We start from the raw sequence: 17,645 nt of genomic DNA on the forward strand, positions 1-17,645 counted from the left end.
ATTATATTAGCACTTGGGAGAGAAAGTTTTTGAGTATTGGTTAATATATGCCTCAGAGGAGATAGAAAATGATATTAAATTCTCTAAGGCCCTATATTAAGATCATCTATGATTACAACGTAGCTTATCCTCAGTGCCTGTGTCTGATAACGTAACATCACTTAAATAGGTTCTGTTCAACCTGATAGCTTTTGAATCCATGTCAGAGTTAAGAAAGAAAAAAATCTTCCATGTAAGTGAAGTTATTGTATAAGATTGAGCAGAAAAGGATAAATAACTAAATCTTCTGCAATGGGTTCAACTGTAGCAAGGGACAGCAAGGGCTACATAGATTGCAATGGTACCAAAGAAGTTCAGAGTTCATGTGTTACCATGGAGATATCCCCAATTCTCATCTTAGCAAGGTTAACTATAGAGGAAAAGTGGATGGATGGTCAGCCAAGAGCTGGAACCCAGTTAGAAGTCTTTTAATTGTTTGGTTTGACCCTGGTTCAGGAATTCAAGGACACAATTATACCACTTGAAGTCTTCTGAAACAGGGATTGTCCTGGGGCCTCCCCAGGATGAAGATCTCATAGAAAAGAAAAAAAACATAGACATGTTTTAGGAATCAGCATGTACAATTTTGCTTCCAGCATAAGTGAAGTGAGCATAAGCCAGACAGATATAACCACCTGGTATTTTGAGAAAAATCATGGTATCAGTCAAGAAACACTGGCAAGATGACCAGAGCAACATTGGAGCCATGACATCAAAGAGTAACAAACACAAAGTAATCACTGACCTAATCACTGACCAGTAATCATCTGCCAAACCCAGATGTGCTCCTGAAGCAAAGTTCAACACATCATGAAGCCGGAACACTCACAATAGTTACTAGGTGCAAGAGATAACAGCAAAAAAAAACAGCCTCTAGTGATTTGATGTTAAGAATTGCCTCAGAGGACACCAGAAAATACCAGAGTTGTGAGCTGCATGGTGTTCTTTAACAAATATATTAGACACACGAGTGACAACAGCCCTCCTTGTTCCTCTAAGAGACTTTGGGACAACAAAGCAAAGACAGCCCCCTGAGGATAGGAGCAGAGAGAGGAATGGGCACGCCAACATCAAAGTCCTCATGCAATATGCCATCTCAGGGGAACTCCACAGAGGAGGACTAGGAGAAAGGACTGCTTTGTAAACTCTAAGGACTGAGTGAAAGAGCAAGGGGAGTATATCCCAGATGGGGGCTGACTGCATCCCTTTTGGATGTTAGAGACCTGAGGACTCCAATGGTAGAATACATTTCAGAGACTTAAGAGGTGTGACTGCGAAAGTCAGCTGAGGAATCATCTGGCCGAGTCTCAATTCTAAAGTGTTGCCTGAATGTGTCAAGAATGGTGTCACACAAACACCCAGGCAGTATACAGACTCTGGAAGACAGAGTCTCTAGGAGTTTTCCCAGAATATCAGAGGGCCCCAGTAAATGACTGTATATTGCTCCACCTTCCGGAAATAGATACATCTTTGAGGGTAAAGATCCTTCCAAGGAACTAAAAAGATTTTTCTAGGGGGGAGAAATGAGTTTGAGTTCTGGATTTGTTTCAAAGGAAAAGAAACATATTATGGCACATCTGGCACAGCAAACAGGAGAGTACCTACCAGTGCCTCATGAAATACAAACTGACAAACTGTTTCTGAAATATAAAAAAAACATTTTTTTCAATATTTCTTATGAGGAATTATGTGGCAGACTGACTACGCTAAACCTATTATTTCTCCAGGTTTCCTTTCCAAACATTGATGTTCTTCAAGTATATTGAGCAGAGATTACTTTATTTCAGAAAATGTGGACCTGGTCCCCAGCCTAGAGTTTAACATGAGGTTGCCTAGCAGTTAATATATTCCAGGAAAATTCACTGAGAAGAGATGGTGTTTTGGAGAAAGATTTTTTTTTTTGTCTTCTTTGATGAGAGACGGTCTTTCAAGATTCTTTTTCTTGGGCTTCCCTGGTGGCGCAGTGGTTGAGAATCCGCCTGCCAATGCAGGGAACACGGGTTCGAGCCCTGGTCTGGGAAGATCCCACGTGCCGCGGAGCGGCTGGGCCCGTGAGCCATAATTACTGAGCCTGCGCGTCTGGAGCCTGTGCTCCACAACAAGAGAGGCCGCGATAGTGAGAGGCCCGCGCACCGCGATGAAGAGTGGCCCCCGCTTGCCACAACTAGGGAAAGCCCTCGCACAGAAACGAAGACCCAACACAGCCATAAATAAATAAAAATTAAAAAAAAAAAATAGAGCAATACTTAAAAAAAAAAAGATTCTTTTTATTGAATCCATGCCATTTCATACATTTGGATGCACGGTGTAGACACAAGGTTTGGAGCATCTCCTAAACATGATGAGAAAGGCAAGAAAATCCATGTAATGTCAACTACATCTATCTTAGACTATTTCCGCTTCTATAACAAAAATACCAGAGACTAGGTGACTTATAAACAACAGAAATTTATTTCTCACCATTCTGGAGACTGAGAAGTTCAAGGTCAAAGTGTTAGCAGATTAGGTGTCTGGTGAGAAGTCCTTGTTCATAGAATGCCACCTTCTCATTGTGTTCTCACATAGCAGAAAGGGTGAGGGAGCTCTCTAGAGTCTCTTTTATAAGGGCTTAGATCTCTTATCATCTGCCAAAGACCATACCTCCAAAAGCCATCACACGGGGGAGTAAGTTTCAACATATGAATTTTGAGGGCACACGAACATTTATAGCAACATCCTTGATGGAAAACCACTGAACCAATTTGGCATGTTAGCAAATTCTAACCTCCAAATTTTATCAAATAGGAAAAGTAAACCCATTTATTTAAGCCTCTTTTCATTAGATATTCTGTTATTTGCAGCTCAAAACATCTAGATAGATGATAGGTAGATGATGGATAGATAGATAGATAGATAGATAGATAGATAGATAATTGATTGATAGAGATAGGTAGATGTAATGGGCAAAGCCATCAATGCAGTTTTTTAAAGATATTTTAATGTAACCTGAGTTTTTCCCATTTTAATTAGCCAATAGACACATACGGGATTTTTCTTAATAATATTTTATGGTTTTTATTTTATGCCATTGTGGCAGAACTCAACCCTTACATATCCACAGACATTACCCAACAATATGATTCTGAGAATCTCAAGATAGTATTATCAAGTGATCATTAATCAATTCCATTCTGAATCCCTTTGAACAGAATCACAATTTAATTTGGTATTCAGGTCCCACCAGGCATTCCCTTGCTAATACTACATCCAAGGACTTTGGACTACTTGTGATATTAAAACTGCAAGGTCCTTTATTGCAAGGAAATAAATAATTCCTCTTTGTAATATATGAAATACTCTGCAAAAGGTCCAGAACAGAGCTCTTATGGCACAGCGGTTTATTGTTTTAGTGATACAGATGTTTAGTTTTCACTTACAAAACTTTTGCTTCCTATAGAAATGAAACATAAATCCAAAGAGATTAATTCAAAATCAATCCAAGAGATACACTCCAAGAGTTATTCATCACTGCCTTTTTTTAAGCAACAGAGATATCTCACCCACAGCTCTTTGTGCAGGTCTTGTTTTCCTGAAGTAACCTAAAAGCACCAATGAACTATTTTTTTTTTAATTCGTCTTGAGGCGCAAAGCCCAGAATCTGACATGTTTTGAATTATTTATTCTGAGATACATTCTGCTCATTAAGCTCCACCCCCTTTTTCTCTTCTTCCTAGTGATTTCTCATCTCATAAATAATTGACTTCCTGATTAGACTTTTTAATACTCTTTTGAGACAGAGATTCTTACCCTTGCCTATGTTTGCCAGCTGCATCTGCCTGTGGGAATAGAACTTACTCTCCATACTGAAACTTGATAAAATAATGTTCTGTTCAACATCATATGGAACATTAGGTAATATTAATTTCTATTGCCTGACTCAGTATCACCAATTTCCACAGAAGCTTGCTGCCTTTCTCACCCCTAAATTAGAACAAATGCCAAATTAAAATAACCTTGTTTCTTCACACTTGTGATTGGTATTGCTGACCCCTTGTTCAGAAGTTCAGTTCTACAGTGCTAAAGCCTAACTCTAGTCATTCTAGATTTCTCCTCATGTGCCTCACTAGCAAACCCATTTAGGTTGAACACGAAGTCACTGCACGGTTTATATTTTCTGATATGGATGTCATCAAAAACCTTCAGATGTTTTCTTTATTTGATTGCCTATTTTTTTTCTTCTTCATGTTTTTCTCTGCTGGATCTATTGTATATGTGCCACCTAAAATACTTTTCAGAAGTAGGTGATGTATAAATAATGAGATAAGTAAAATAAAGATAAAATTTGTTAAAGAGAGCAAATTTATAATAGCAGAATCTGGACTAGAATACATTTTGTTCTTGTCAGTCTCAGTTTAGTTCTCTTTTCATTGTACTACATTGGTTCTTAAACCTTTAAGAATAATTTTTATCATTAAAATAGTACCTTGTGATATTCATTCTATGGAAAAACTACCATTTTAATTATTTTTAAACATATCCAGAGACACAGAATTCTAAGATGGTCTCTAGGATTCTGCACCTGGTGTGCACTTCCTGTAGCATTCCCTCTCCTTGAGCGCAGGTATGATCTGTGAATACGACAGATGGTTTCTCCTGTGATTAAGTTATCCTATATGACAAAGATGAGGGATTTTAAAGATGTAATTAACCTCCCAAATCATTTGATTTTGTGTTAATCAAAAGGAAGATTACTCTGTGTGGGCCTGACTTAATCTGGTGAAAGTCCTTAAAATAGGACTTTCCAAAGTCCTATTCCAAAGAGAGAGATTCCCCTGCTGGCTCTGATATAAGCGCGATATTGTGAGAGTGACAGTAAAAGGCCTGGTGCTAAGAAATTGTGGGGTCCTCTAGGATCAGAAAGCAGCCTGTAGTCATCCAGAAAGTGGAGACTTTATTCCCACAGTGACAAAAAACTGATTTCTGCCAACGACCTGAATGAACTTGGAAGACTTCTTCCAGCCTAAACCCTAACTGATATACTAAGCAAGAGACCGAGATAATATGCACCTGGACTCACTCATGACCCACGGTAACTGTGAGATAATAAATATATAATGTTTTAAGCTACCAAGTCTGCAATAATTTGTTATATAATAATATGAAACTAATACAGTACCTCTTTGAAAATATCCTGCACATATTTCACTTATATCATAGAACCCATTGAAGATTCTTTGGAGAGATAGAAGAAGTATATCATCCTTAAACATTTTTTAACATTTTAAAAGCTTCTGTAATTGTCACTGATTCTGTAATATTTACATTTCTCCCTATCTCAAATTGATTTTATTATGGCATATCTCTTATAGTTTGTTGGTAATTCAGATTTGAATAATACTTCCTACCAGTCTATTCATTATTGGTCTAGTGCTATTCTCAAAAACAGTGAAGGATCTGGAATTTTAGCTTACTTGTAAGCTAAGTTGCTAGCCTGCCATGATTTCATAGATTCTGGCAGAGAGCAGAGACTCTGGGGCAAGAGACAATGGATTTTATTATTTATGGCATAGCAGCAAGCATGAGTTTCATGTTTGCAACACTTACCCTCAACTCTCAAGTGTCCTATGTATGTTGCTCACAGAATGAGTCTGTGTCATAGCTGAGGAACTCTGATCTTTAGTTGGGCTGCTAGAAACCTGCCAGTTTTTCCCCTGGTGAAAGACATTACATTTGTTATTTTTGAAAACAAATCTGCTTTTTGCTTCTGAAGTAGACATTTCTCTGTCTTCCAAAGCTGTTTGTTCTACAAACATTCTTGAAAGGACATTCCTGAACAAAACCTGAAATACCTCTTCTCAGAAGACATACAGAAATGTGAGAGATATGGAGAATTTTCTCTCATCAGCTACTAAGTTCTGTACTTGCCTTCTTAAAAAATTTTATTTTACAATGAAAATTTAGATTTTTAGTTACTTTAGTGAAGCATTTATAAGTTTTGCCTATATTCTGCTGCTTTTTGAAATGCAACTCAATAATTTTAATGCACTAAATTGACATTAAGATACATCCATTTATATTTTCAGGTAATATTCTCTTTACATTCCAACCCTGGCTCACAGAGAATAGCATGTTCCCTCACTATTCCTTCTCTCCCTTTCATCTGTTTAACCTGAAGATTGGCTGAGTAAGTGGATATAAAATCTGTTCCACAGGGCTGGCCAAACCCAGAAGCTACATCTGAGTAACAAGCTCTAGATTCAAGCTATGGAGAGAATGTACCTCAATGTAATAAAGGCCATATATGGCAAGCCCACAGTTAACATCATACTCAATGGTAAAAAGCTAAAAGCATTTTCTCTAAGATCAGAAACAAGACAAAGATGCCCACTCTCACCACTTTTACTTAACATAGTATTGGAGGTCCTAGCCACAGCAATCAGATAAGCAAAAGAAATCTAAAAATCCAAATTGGAAAGGAAGAAGTAAAACTGCCACTGTTTGCAAATGACATGATACTATACATAGAAAATCCTAAAGACACCACTGAAAAACTACTAGAACTCATCAATGAATTCAGTAAAGTTTCAGGATACAAAATTAATATACAGAAAGCTGTTGCATTTCTATACACTAACAACAAATCAGAAAGAGAAATTAAGAAAGCAATCCAATTTACAGTTGCATCAAAAAGAATAAAATACATAGAAATAAATCTAACCAAGGAAGTAAAAGACCTGTACTTGAAAAATTATAAGACACTGATGAAAGAAATTGAAGAAGACACCAACAAATGGAAAGATATATCATGTTAATGGATTGGAAAAATTAATATGATTGAAATAAACATACTTCACAAGGCAATCTACAGATTCAATGCAATCGCTATAAAAAAACCAATGGCATTTTTGACCTAGAAAAAATAATTCTAAACTTTGTACATAAACACACACAGACACAAACCCAAAATACAACGCAATCTTGAGAAAGAAGAGCAAAACCGTAGGTATCATGCACCCTGATTTCAAACTATACTACAGAGCTACAGTAATCAAACCAGTATGGTACTGGCACAAAAACAGACATATAGATCAATGGAACACAATAGAGAGCCCAGAAACGAACCTACGCTTATATGGTCAATTAATCTACAACAAAGAAGGCAAGAATATACAATGGGGAAAAGACAGCTCTTCAATAAATTGTGTTGGGAAAGCTGGACAACTACATGCAAAGGAATCAAACTGGACTACTTTTTAACATCATATACAAAAATAAACTCAAAGTGGATTAAAAACTTAAATGTAAGACCTGAAACCATAAAACTCCTATAAGAAAACATGGCAGTATGTCCTTTGATATTGGTCTCAGCAATATTTTTTTGGACATATCTTCTAAGGCAAGAGAAACAAAACCAAAAATAAACAAATGGGACTATATCAAACTAAAAAGATTTGCACAGCAAAGGAAACTATCAAAAAAAAAAAAAAAAGAAAAAGAAAAGGCCTCATACTAAATTCAGAGAAGATATTTGCAAAGCATATACTGGATAAGGGGTTAATATCTAAAATATACAAAGAACTCAGCCTATCCACCAGAGGGTAGAGAGCAGAAGCAAGAAGAACTACAATCCTGCAGCCTGTGGAATGAAAACCACATTCACAGAAAGATAGACAAAATGAAAAAGGCAGAGGAATATGTACCAGATGAAGGAACAAGATAAAACCAGAGAAAAACAACTAAATGAAGTAGAGATAGGCAATCTTCGAGAAAAAGAATTCAGAATAATGATAGTGAAGATGATCCAGGACCTCGGAAAAAGAATGGAGGCAAAGAGAAGATGCAAGAAATGTTTAACAAAGACCTAAAAGAATTAAAGAACAAACAAACAGAGATGAACGATACAATAACTGAAATGAAAAATACACTAGAAGAAATCAATAGCAGAATAACTGAGGCAGAAGAACGGATAAGTGACCTGGGAGACAGAATGGTGGACTTCACTGACATGAAACAGAATAAAGAAAAAAGAATGAAAAGAAATCAAGACAGGGGCTTCCTGGGTGACTAAGTGGTTAAGAATCCACCTGCCAATGCAGGGGACACAGGTTCGAGCCCTGGTCCGGGAAGATCCCACATTCCGCGGAGCAACTAGGCCCATGCACCACAACTACTGAAGCCCATGTGCCTAGAGCCTGTGCTCCGCAACAAGAGAAGCCACCACAAAGAGAAGCCTGCGCACCGCAACAAAGAGTAGCCTCCACTCGCCGCAACTAGAGAAAGCCCACATGCAGCAATGAAGACCCAACGCAGCCAAAAATAAATAAATAAACAAATTTACTTTTTAAAAAAAGAAATGAAGACAGCCTACGAGACCTCTGGGACAAATTAAATTCACCAACATTTGCATTATAGGGGTCCCAGAAGGAGAAGAGAGAGAGAAAGGACCCGAGAAGATATTTGAAGAGATTATAGTTGAAAGCTTCCCTCACGTGGGAAAGGAAATAGCCACCCAAGTCCAGGAAGTGCACAGAGTCCCAGGCAGGATAAACCCAAGGAGAAACACACCAAGACACACAGTAATCAAACAGACAAGAATTAAAGACACAGAAAAATTATTAAAAGAAACAAGGGAAAAATAACATACAAGGGAACTCCCATAAGGTTAACAGCTGATTTCTCAACAGAAACTCTATAAGCCAGAAGGGAGTGGCACGATATATTTAAAGTGATGAAAGGGAAGAACCTGCAACTTAGATTACTCTACCCGGCAAGGAGCTCATTCAGATTCAACGGAGAAATCAAAAGCTTTACAGAGAAGCAAAAGCTAAGAGAATTCAACACCACCAAGCCAGTTCTACAACAAATGCTAAAGGAACTTCTCTAAGTGTGAAACACAAGAGATGAAAAGGACCTACAAAAACATCAGCAAAACAATTCAGAAAACGGTAATAGGAACATACATATTGATAATTACCTTAAATGTGAATGGATTAAATGCTCCAACCAAAAGACACAGGCTCACTGAATAGGTACAAAAACAAGACCCATATATATGCTGTCTACAAGAGACCCACTTCAGACCTAGGGACACATACAGACTGAAAGTGAGGGGATGGAAAAAGATATTCCATGCAAATGGAAATCACAGGAAAGCTGGAGTAGCAATACTCATATCAGATAAAATAGACTTTAAAATCAAGAATGTTACAAGACAAAAGGAAGGACACCAAATAATGATCAAGGGATCAATCCAAGAAGAAGATATAACAATTATAAATATATATGCACCCAACATAGGAGCACCTCAATACATACGGCAACTGCTAACAGCTCTAAAAGAGGAAATCGACAGTAATACAATAATAGTGCAGGACTTTAATACCTCACTTACAGCAATGGACAGATCATCCAGACAGAAAATTAATAAGGAAACAGAAGCTTTAAATGACACAATAGACCAGATAGATTTAATTGATATTTATAGGACATTCCATCTGAAAACCGCAAATTACACTTTCTTCTCAAGTACACATGGAACATTATCCAGGATAGATCACATCTTGGGTCACAAATCAAGCCTTGGTAATTTTAAGAAAACTGAAATCATATCAAGCATCTTTTCTGACCACAAACTATGAGATTAGAAATCAGTTACAGGGGATAAAAAGTAAAAAACACAAACACATGGAGGCTAAACAATACGTTACTAAATAAGCAAGAGATCACTGAAGAAATCAAAGAGGAAATCAAAGACTACCTAGAGACAAATGACAATGAAAACACAATGATCCAAAACTTCTGGGATGCAGTAAAAGCAGTTCTAAGAGGGAAGTTTATAGCAATACAATCCTACCTCAAGAAACAAGAAAAATCTCAAGTGAACAATCTAACCTTACACCTAAAGGAACTAGAGAAAGAAGAAGAAACAAAACCCAAAGTTAGTAGAAGGAAAGAAATCATAAAGATCAGAGCAGAAATAAATGAAATAGAAACAAAGAAAACAATAGCAAAGATCAATAAAACTAAAAGCTGGTTCTTTGAGAAGATAAACAACATTGATAAACCTTTAGCCAGACTCATCATGAAAAGGAGGGAGAGGACTCAAATCAATAAAATCAGAAATGAAAAGGGAGAAGTTATAATGGACACTGCAGAAAAACAAAGCATCATAAGAGACTACTACAAGCAACTCTATACCAATAAAGTGGACAACCTAGAAGAAATGAATAAATTCTTAGAAAGGTATAACCTTCAAAGACTGAACCAGGAAGCAATAGAAAATATGACCAGACCAATCACAAGTAATGAAATTGAAACTGTGATTAAAAATCCTCCACCGAACAAAAGTCCAGGACCAGATGGCTTCACAGGTGAATTCTATCAAACATTTAGAGACGAGCTAACACCCATCCTTCTCAAACTCTTCCAAAAAATTGCAGAGGAAGGAACACTCCCAAACTCATTGTATGAGGCCACCATCACCCTGATACCAAAACCAGACAAAGACACTACAAAGAAAGAAAATTACAGGCCAATATCACTGATGAATATAGATGTAAAAATCCTCAACAAAATACTAGCATCAGAATCCAACAACACATTAAAAGGATCATATAACATGATCTAGTGGGATTTATCCCAGAGATGCAAGGCTTCTTCAATAAAAAAAAATAATAAAAAAATAAAATAAAATATACAAAGAACTCATACAACACAACATCACAAAAATAAATATCTCAATTGAAAAAGGGGCAGAAGACCTGAATAGACATTTTTCCAAAGAAAACATACAGATGGCCAAAGGGCACAGGAAAAGATGCTCAATATCACTAATCATGAGGAAAATGCAAATCCAAACCACAAGGAAATATCACCTCACACCTCACACCCTTCAGAATGGCTATTACGAAAAGAACTAGAATAACAAATGTTGGTGAGTATTTGGAGAAAAGGGAACCACTGTGCACAGTTGGTAGAAATGTAAACTGATGCAGCCACTATGAAAAACAATATGAAGATTCCTCAAAAAAATTAAAAATAGAACTACCATATCATCCAGCAATTCCACTTCTTGGTATTTTTCCAGTATTTTTCCAAAGAAAACAAAAAGTCTAGTTAGAAAAGATATATGCACATATTTTCAATTTTTAAAAAGTTTTCATGTAAAACTTTTGTTTCAGAAGTGATCTGTATTTGTCATTCTGTAAATATTGTTATTTAAAAACAAAACTGCATTTTTTACAACAACCAAGACATGGAAACAACCTAAGTATCTATCAATAGATAAATGGATAAAGAAAATGTGAGATATATATATATATATACATACACACACAAACACACACAATGGAATATTAACCAGTGCTAAAATAGGAGATCCTGCTGTTTGCAACAACATGGATATAACTTGAAAGCATTATGCTAAGTGAAATAAGTCAGTGAGAGAAGGACAAATACTGTATGATCTCACTTACATGTGGAGTCTAACAAAACAAAACAACAACAAAGCTAAATTCATAGGTAGAACAGATTGGTAGTTGCCAGAGGCAGGGGGTTGGGGGTGGGTGAAATGGGTGAAGGGGGTCAAAAGGTACAAACTTCCAGTTATAAAATAAATTAAGTCCTGGAGATATAATATACAGCATGGTGATAATAATTATGTATGCTATAGTTGTAAGTTGCTAAGAGAGTAGACCTTAAAAGTTCTCATCACAAGGAAAAAAGTTATAACTACTTGTGATGATATGTTGACTAGACTTATTGTGGTGATTATTTTGTAATATATATATATATATCAAATCATTATATTGTACACCAGAAACTAATATTATAATATTATATATCAGTTATATCTTAATAAACTGAATAAATAAACAAATACTATTATATCACTATATGGTCTCTAGAAAAATACATATGAGCCTTATCTTCAACAATACTAATTTTACTTTATTCAGAGTACTTGACATTTTCCAATATAGTTAACATATTTTGATTAGTCTTAGTGTTTTTCTTTTTTTTCTGTTACTCTCAGTAGAATGTAAGCTGTATGAGAGTATGCATCTTTGTCTATTCACTGCCATATTGTCACCACTGAGAAAAGTGCCCATAAATATGTGTGAAGTAAATAAAAAGCCCAATTTTTTTTTTTACTAAATTAGGTTATAGTTTTTAAAAATTCATGGTATCATAGTTAACTTATTGTTCTTTTCTTTTTTCCAAAAGTCCTTAGAATTTGTACCTTCTTCTCAAGGTAATCATTTCTCCAATGAGAAAATAATAACTAAGAGTGGATTTTCTGTGTGTGTTTTTAATTGAGTTCTCCTAGAGATATAAAGCTTACCCCAAGTAAAATGTTTTAATTCAATTAAATTAATAAAAGAATTCAGGAAGGTGACATTTTACTGATGTTCTATAAGTCATGGATGGGAGATGGTTAATTATTTAAGCCATTCATAAGGTCAGGCACTGAGCACCTCTAACATTTTAATTACCTTGTCAATATTTTCCACATTTTTAAAAGGAATCCCCTTTTTCATATATCTTCAGTTTTTTTCCTCTTAATTCTTGGGCAAATTTAATGCCATCATATTAGAAAGTTCTCTTTAAAATAAACACAGTTCAAATGTCAAAAGAAAGCTTTCTGCTGTTTTTAAATTGTTAATTTTTTGTGTAATGAGAAGGCTGTACAAAGAATAGCTTCTTATATAATAATTTGTATATTCAGCATCTCTGTAGAAGCAAGAAAACCAAACAAAAACCAGACAACTAAAAGGAAAAGAGGGACTTCCCTGGTGGTCCAGTGGCTAAGTCTCTATACTCCCAATGCAGGGGGCCCAGGTTCGATCCCTGGTCAGGGAACTAGATCCCATATGCCGCAACTAAGAGTTTACATGCTGCAACTAAGAGTTCGCATGTCGCAACTAAGAGTTTGCATGCCACAACTAAAAGATCCCACATGCTGCAATGAAGATCCCACATGCCACAACTAAGACCGGGGCAGCCAAATAAATAAATAAATAAATAAATAAATATATATATTTTTTCTTTTTTTAAAAGGAAAAGAAACAATATGAGCCAATAACAAATGATAATTTGACCCTCATTAAAATTTAGTTTCAAGAGAGCTTCCACTTTCATTTCTGCTTTATATAATGAGTGTTATGCCAAATTCAATTAAATCATGACATTAATTTGTGGAGTTGGACAAATTCAACTAGAAAATTTTACAATTCCTCAAACACATAATAAATAAACCTCTCAACATTGTAGAGAAAGTCGTCATATATTTACTATATCTGTTACTGTCTGAAATAAATTAACTTTTTATATCTTACAAAGTAATTATCTAGACAGAAAAAAATACAATAGTGATTTTTCTTTCTAAAATTTTCAATAACTTGAGAAGAACCAGAATTCATGACACAAAAATACTAAATGAATCATACATTAATATTAATGCAGTCCTCTGGGATGGGATGAAGTTAATAAAAGGCTTGCAAAACTTTTCTCCTAGCTTAATTTCAAATAAAAAAGTATTTAGAAGACTGTTTCTGTAATGCATACAAAATACAAATGAAAAGACGAATTTTGTATTTTGTCTTTTTTCTCACAAGTCAGGTGTTCATTTTTGCTGAAAAAAACAATCACTTGAGGGAAATTAATTCTATCGTTTTAGTTCAGTGAATTGTGAATTCTACCCTTCCTTGATTTCATCCAATAAGGAATTAGAAAGGTGACCTGCACCACAACTTTTACTGAACTTAAGACAAAGATAAGATTTGAACTAATTCAGAGATCATATCTACCCATATCCCACTGGATTAAGAAGGAAATGAAATGTGGATTCATAGTCTTTTAAATCACTAATATGAAACATTAGCAGAACTAACTTTAAATCCATAACCAGGATTGTGTTAAATGGGTGATATATTTCCATCCAGAAACATTAATCCAATACCATATTAACCAAATCAAATTTGTTTAAAATGCATATTTTATATCTAGGATTTATAATACTTATGCAGAACCAGCCAGATGAAAGGTGGTAACCAGAAAAAGAAAAGGAGATTAAGTGAAGACAAGACAATCATCTAATCTGGCAAATTATTTTTATAGAGGAGCAAAGTAAGACCTGGAGATTAAATGGTTCATACTTATCTTCATTAGACCCAATCTAGGACTCTGAATTCTCAATAAAGTCTTGAATTTTTAAAAAAAATTCTAATACATGAAATAAGAATTTAACACAAATATCTGAGATATAAGTGCTTAAAACTATATTTATCTCTGCCCAGTGGTGTGCAAAAGCCCCCTTGTCCTGCCTTACAGGAGCTGATTTTAAAATTTTCAGAAATCTTGCAAGAGAGTTTTTAAATACAGCCATTGTTTAAAATTAAATTATCTAAATTTACAATTAAGTGGTATTAAAATAAAAATAATAATTACTTAAAACTCATCACTCCCTAATTATTTTATTACATTTTTGCTATTATCTATGGTTTTGACATTATTATATCTTTTAAATCTTGTGGTGGAACTATTGTATAATGGTGTGCTATGGCGCATCTCTTCCAACTCTGTATTCATTGGCATCATGTTGGTAGCTGAAAATTGGCCATGATGAGAGGAGTTTTTCATGGAATAAAAAGACACTCTAAATCAGGGCTTGATTTATTATTTTATTGATTGTCTAGACTTAAAAAAATGATTGAGAAAATGTTAACATTATAGGTTAAACTTAAAAGTGTGCCATCTCTGTGGTTGTTGCATTATGAATTACACAAAAAACTGAGGAAATATCCTTCCATATTTCAAGAATTCTTGACAGATTCAGCAAATAAATGGCTCATTTCATTAACAAACAAGGAAAGTTCTGACACGCATCTTCATCTTCTCACTTTCGTCTACTTATCATCCTCCTTAAAATGAGAATCAAGCAACCAATCTTTATACAAAACAAACTTCAAAGACCCTAAAATAATTTTATAAGACATATTTTTGTTTTGTTTTGGTTTCTTTGTTTTGTTTCATTTCCTTCAGTAAAGACACACACACAAAAAAGGGCCTGTATCTCTATTACTCTGTGTCCTCTAGGTTACAGCCCACCCCTTCACTGATCTTCTGGGTGTTTGCCTTATTTCCCCTATAATCTTCCTTTCACTTCTCTTTCCACTGCTTCAGATTTTTTCCTCATTATCACCATAATTTACTGTCAAAACCATAGATATAATTGTGTAAATCCTCCCATCTCCCCTTGAGAATAAAGACGTCCCTTATTAAGTCAAAAAAAAGGAAATAAAAATAACAAAACACAACTCTAACAATTTAACATGACATAGTACACTGGGGTTGGCAAACTTTTCCTGTAAGAACATTGTAGGCTCTACAAGCCATACACTTTAATGTCACAACTACTCTACTCTGCTGATGTAATATGAAAGCAGTCATAGACAATATATAGAAGTATGAGTGTGGCTGTGTTAAAATCCAATTTTATTTATGAAAACAAGCTTGGGCCAGATTTGCCCTAGAGTCATAAGCCGTTGTCCCCAGTACTAGACCTTTGTAACCTGGTCCCAACATATTAACCAGATTTATCTCCTATCGATTCTATCTGAGCATCCTAAGTACAAGAAATAATCAGGGCTTCCCTGGTGGCACAGTGGTTGAGAATCTGCCTGCTAATGCAGGGGACACGGGTTCAAGCCCTGGTCTGGGAAGATCCCACATGCCGCGGAGCAACTAGGCCCGTGAGCCACAACTACTGAACCTGCACGTCTGGAGCCTGTGCTCCTCAACAAGAGAGGCCACGATAGTGAGAGGCCCGCGCACCGCAATGAAGAGTGGCCCCCGCTTGCCGCAACTAGAGAAAGCCCTCGCACAGAAACGAAGACCCAACACAGCCAAAAATAAAATAAATTAATTAACTAATAAAAAAAAAAGAAAAAAGAAATAATCAAATGCCCGTTAGCTCCTAAATCTATCACATACTTTTCCATTTTATTGTTCTATGCTATTTCCTTTGTTTTATTCAGCTCTGCACCTGCACCCATTCTTGTCAAGGATAAGAGAAGGAAAACTGCATGAAAGTGCTGTATATGTTTCTGTCTTGAAACCTTACTTAACAGCTGAATCATTTTTTAGGGAAAGTAATTAAGGAAGAGAAATAAATAGGAGTTGAGGGAAAATAATAACATTTGTTTGGAACATGTTAATTCTTTTAGAAATCTTTTAATCAGGTTTAGATGTCCAGAAGAAGTTAGATGACTCAGAAATCAAAGGAACTATCTTCAGTATTATCAGAATGTAAATGCTAAAAAGCCATAGGATACTCCAACACGTAAAGAACTTACAAGTTATCAGTTCTATTTTTACTACAAGAAAAGCTGGACAAACTGAAAATTAACTACTATTCTTGGACACATCAGGTTTCTGAGGTCACAAGGCTAACAACCACCCCAATATCTGGAGACACAGGTTTTCAATGGGCTGAATTGTGTTCCCCACCCTCACAAAATATGTGTTGAAGTCTTAACTCCCAGTACCTCATAACGTGGACTTATTTGAAAATAGCACCTTTACAGAGTTAATCAAGTTAAAATAAAATCATTAGAGTGGACCCTAATCCAAGAAAGTAATGTAGAGTGATAAAGTGAGAGATTGAAAGCTAGAATAATATTTAAAAGAATCTGAAAAATGAATTATTGGTTAAAATCATGACTGACAAAACACACCATCTAAATAAAATTCATTCCTATTCTAAGAAAGCAAGTCAATCCTGAAGATCTAGAGAAAACTTTGAACAATCTAAAGCGTTTCACCTAGTTTTTGAGTTGCAGTTAAAGTAATTTTAAGAAGATTTATAGAAAATATTTCGTTATTACTGAGTAAGAAGTCAGAATTTGAAGTCCTTGTGTATTATACCAATTGGTTCAGATTTCTCACTGAAACTAATCTTTGTGTTATGTTCTAAAGTCATACTGCCATCTTGGTCCTGGAGGAAAATGTATTTGTGAGAGTGACAGCTTACAGAAGTGGTACACTAAAGCAAGGTTGAATTATTGGAAACTTGAGTTGTAGATGATTTTATATATATTATTGCTTAGTTGGAGAGTTGCAGTTTACTCATATCCCAGAATATTGATAACTGTATAGAGGCATTATCAAATGTTATCCAACTGAAGAACATCATATGTAGACTCATTTATTTGTCTTTGGAAAATAAAGAATTGTCATATGATCTATAACGGTTAGAAAAATATAAATATTTTAACAATCAATTTGACTTTAATCCAACTAATAACAGGGATTTTAAGGAAAACAGCTAAATAAAAATTAGATGTTCCCTTGAGAAATGAATCAAAGGAAGGAAAATAAGTAACAGAATTTAACACACAGTAGGGACTCAGTAAATTTTTCTGACTGGTGTGAAAATATGATAAAAGGACTTACTTGATATATACTATTGATAGAAAAGAAATGAAGTAATAAATAATTTAAACCAGGTATTTTTATGTAGTGTGGATTATGAGCCAAACTGACTGGGATCAGTTCAAGAAAACCTAACATTTTTGTGCCAGGTGAAATGCACCGGGCCTTGAAGCATTCTGGCAAATATCAGATTG

This window comes from Balaenoptera musculus, chromosome 7, assembly GCF_009873245.2.
Source record: "Balaenoptera musculus isolate JJ_BM4_2016_0621 chromosome 7, mBalMus1.pri.v3, whole genome shotgun sequence".
NCBI lineage: Eukaryota > Metazoa > Chordata > Mammalia > Artiodactyla > Balaenopteridae > Balaenoptera > Balaenoptera musculus.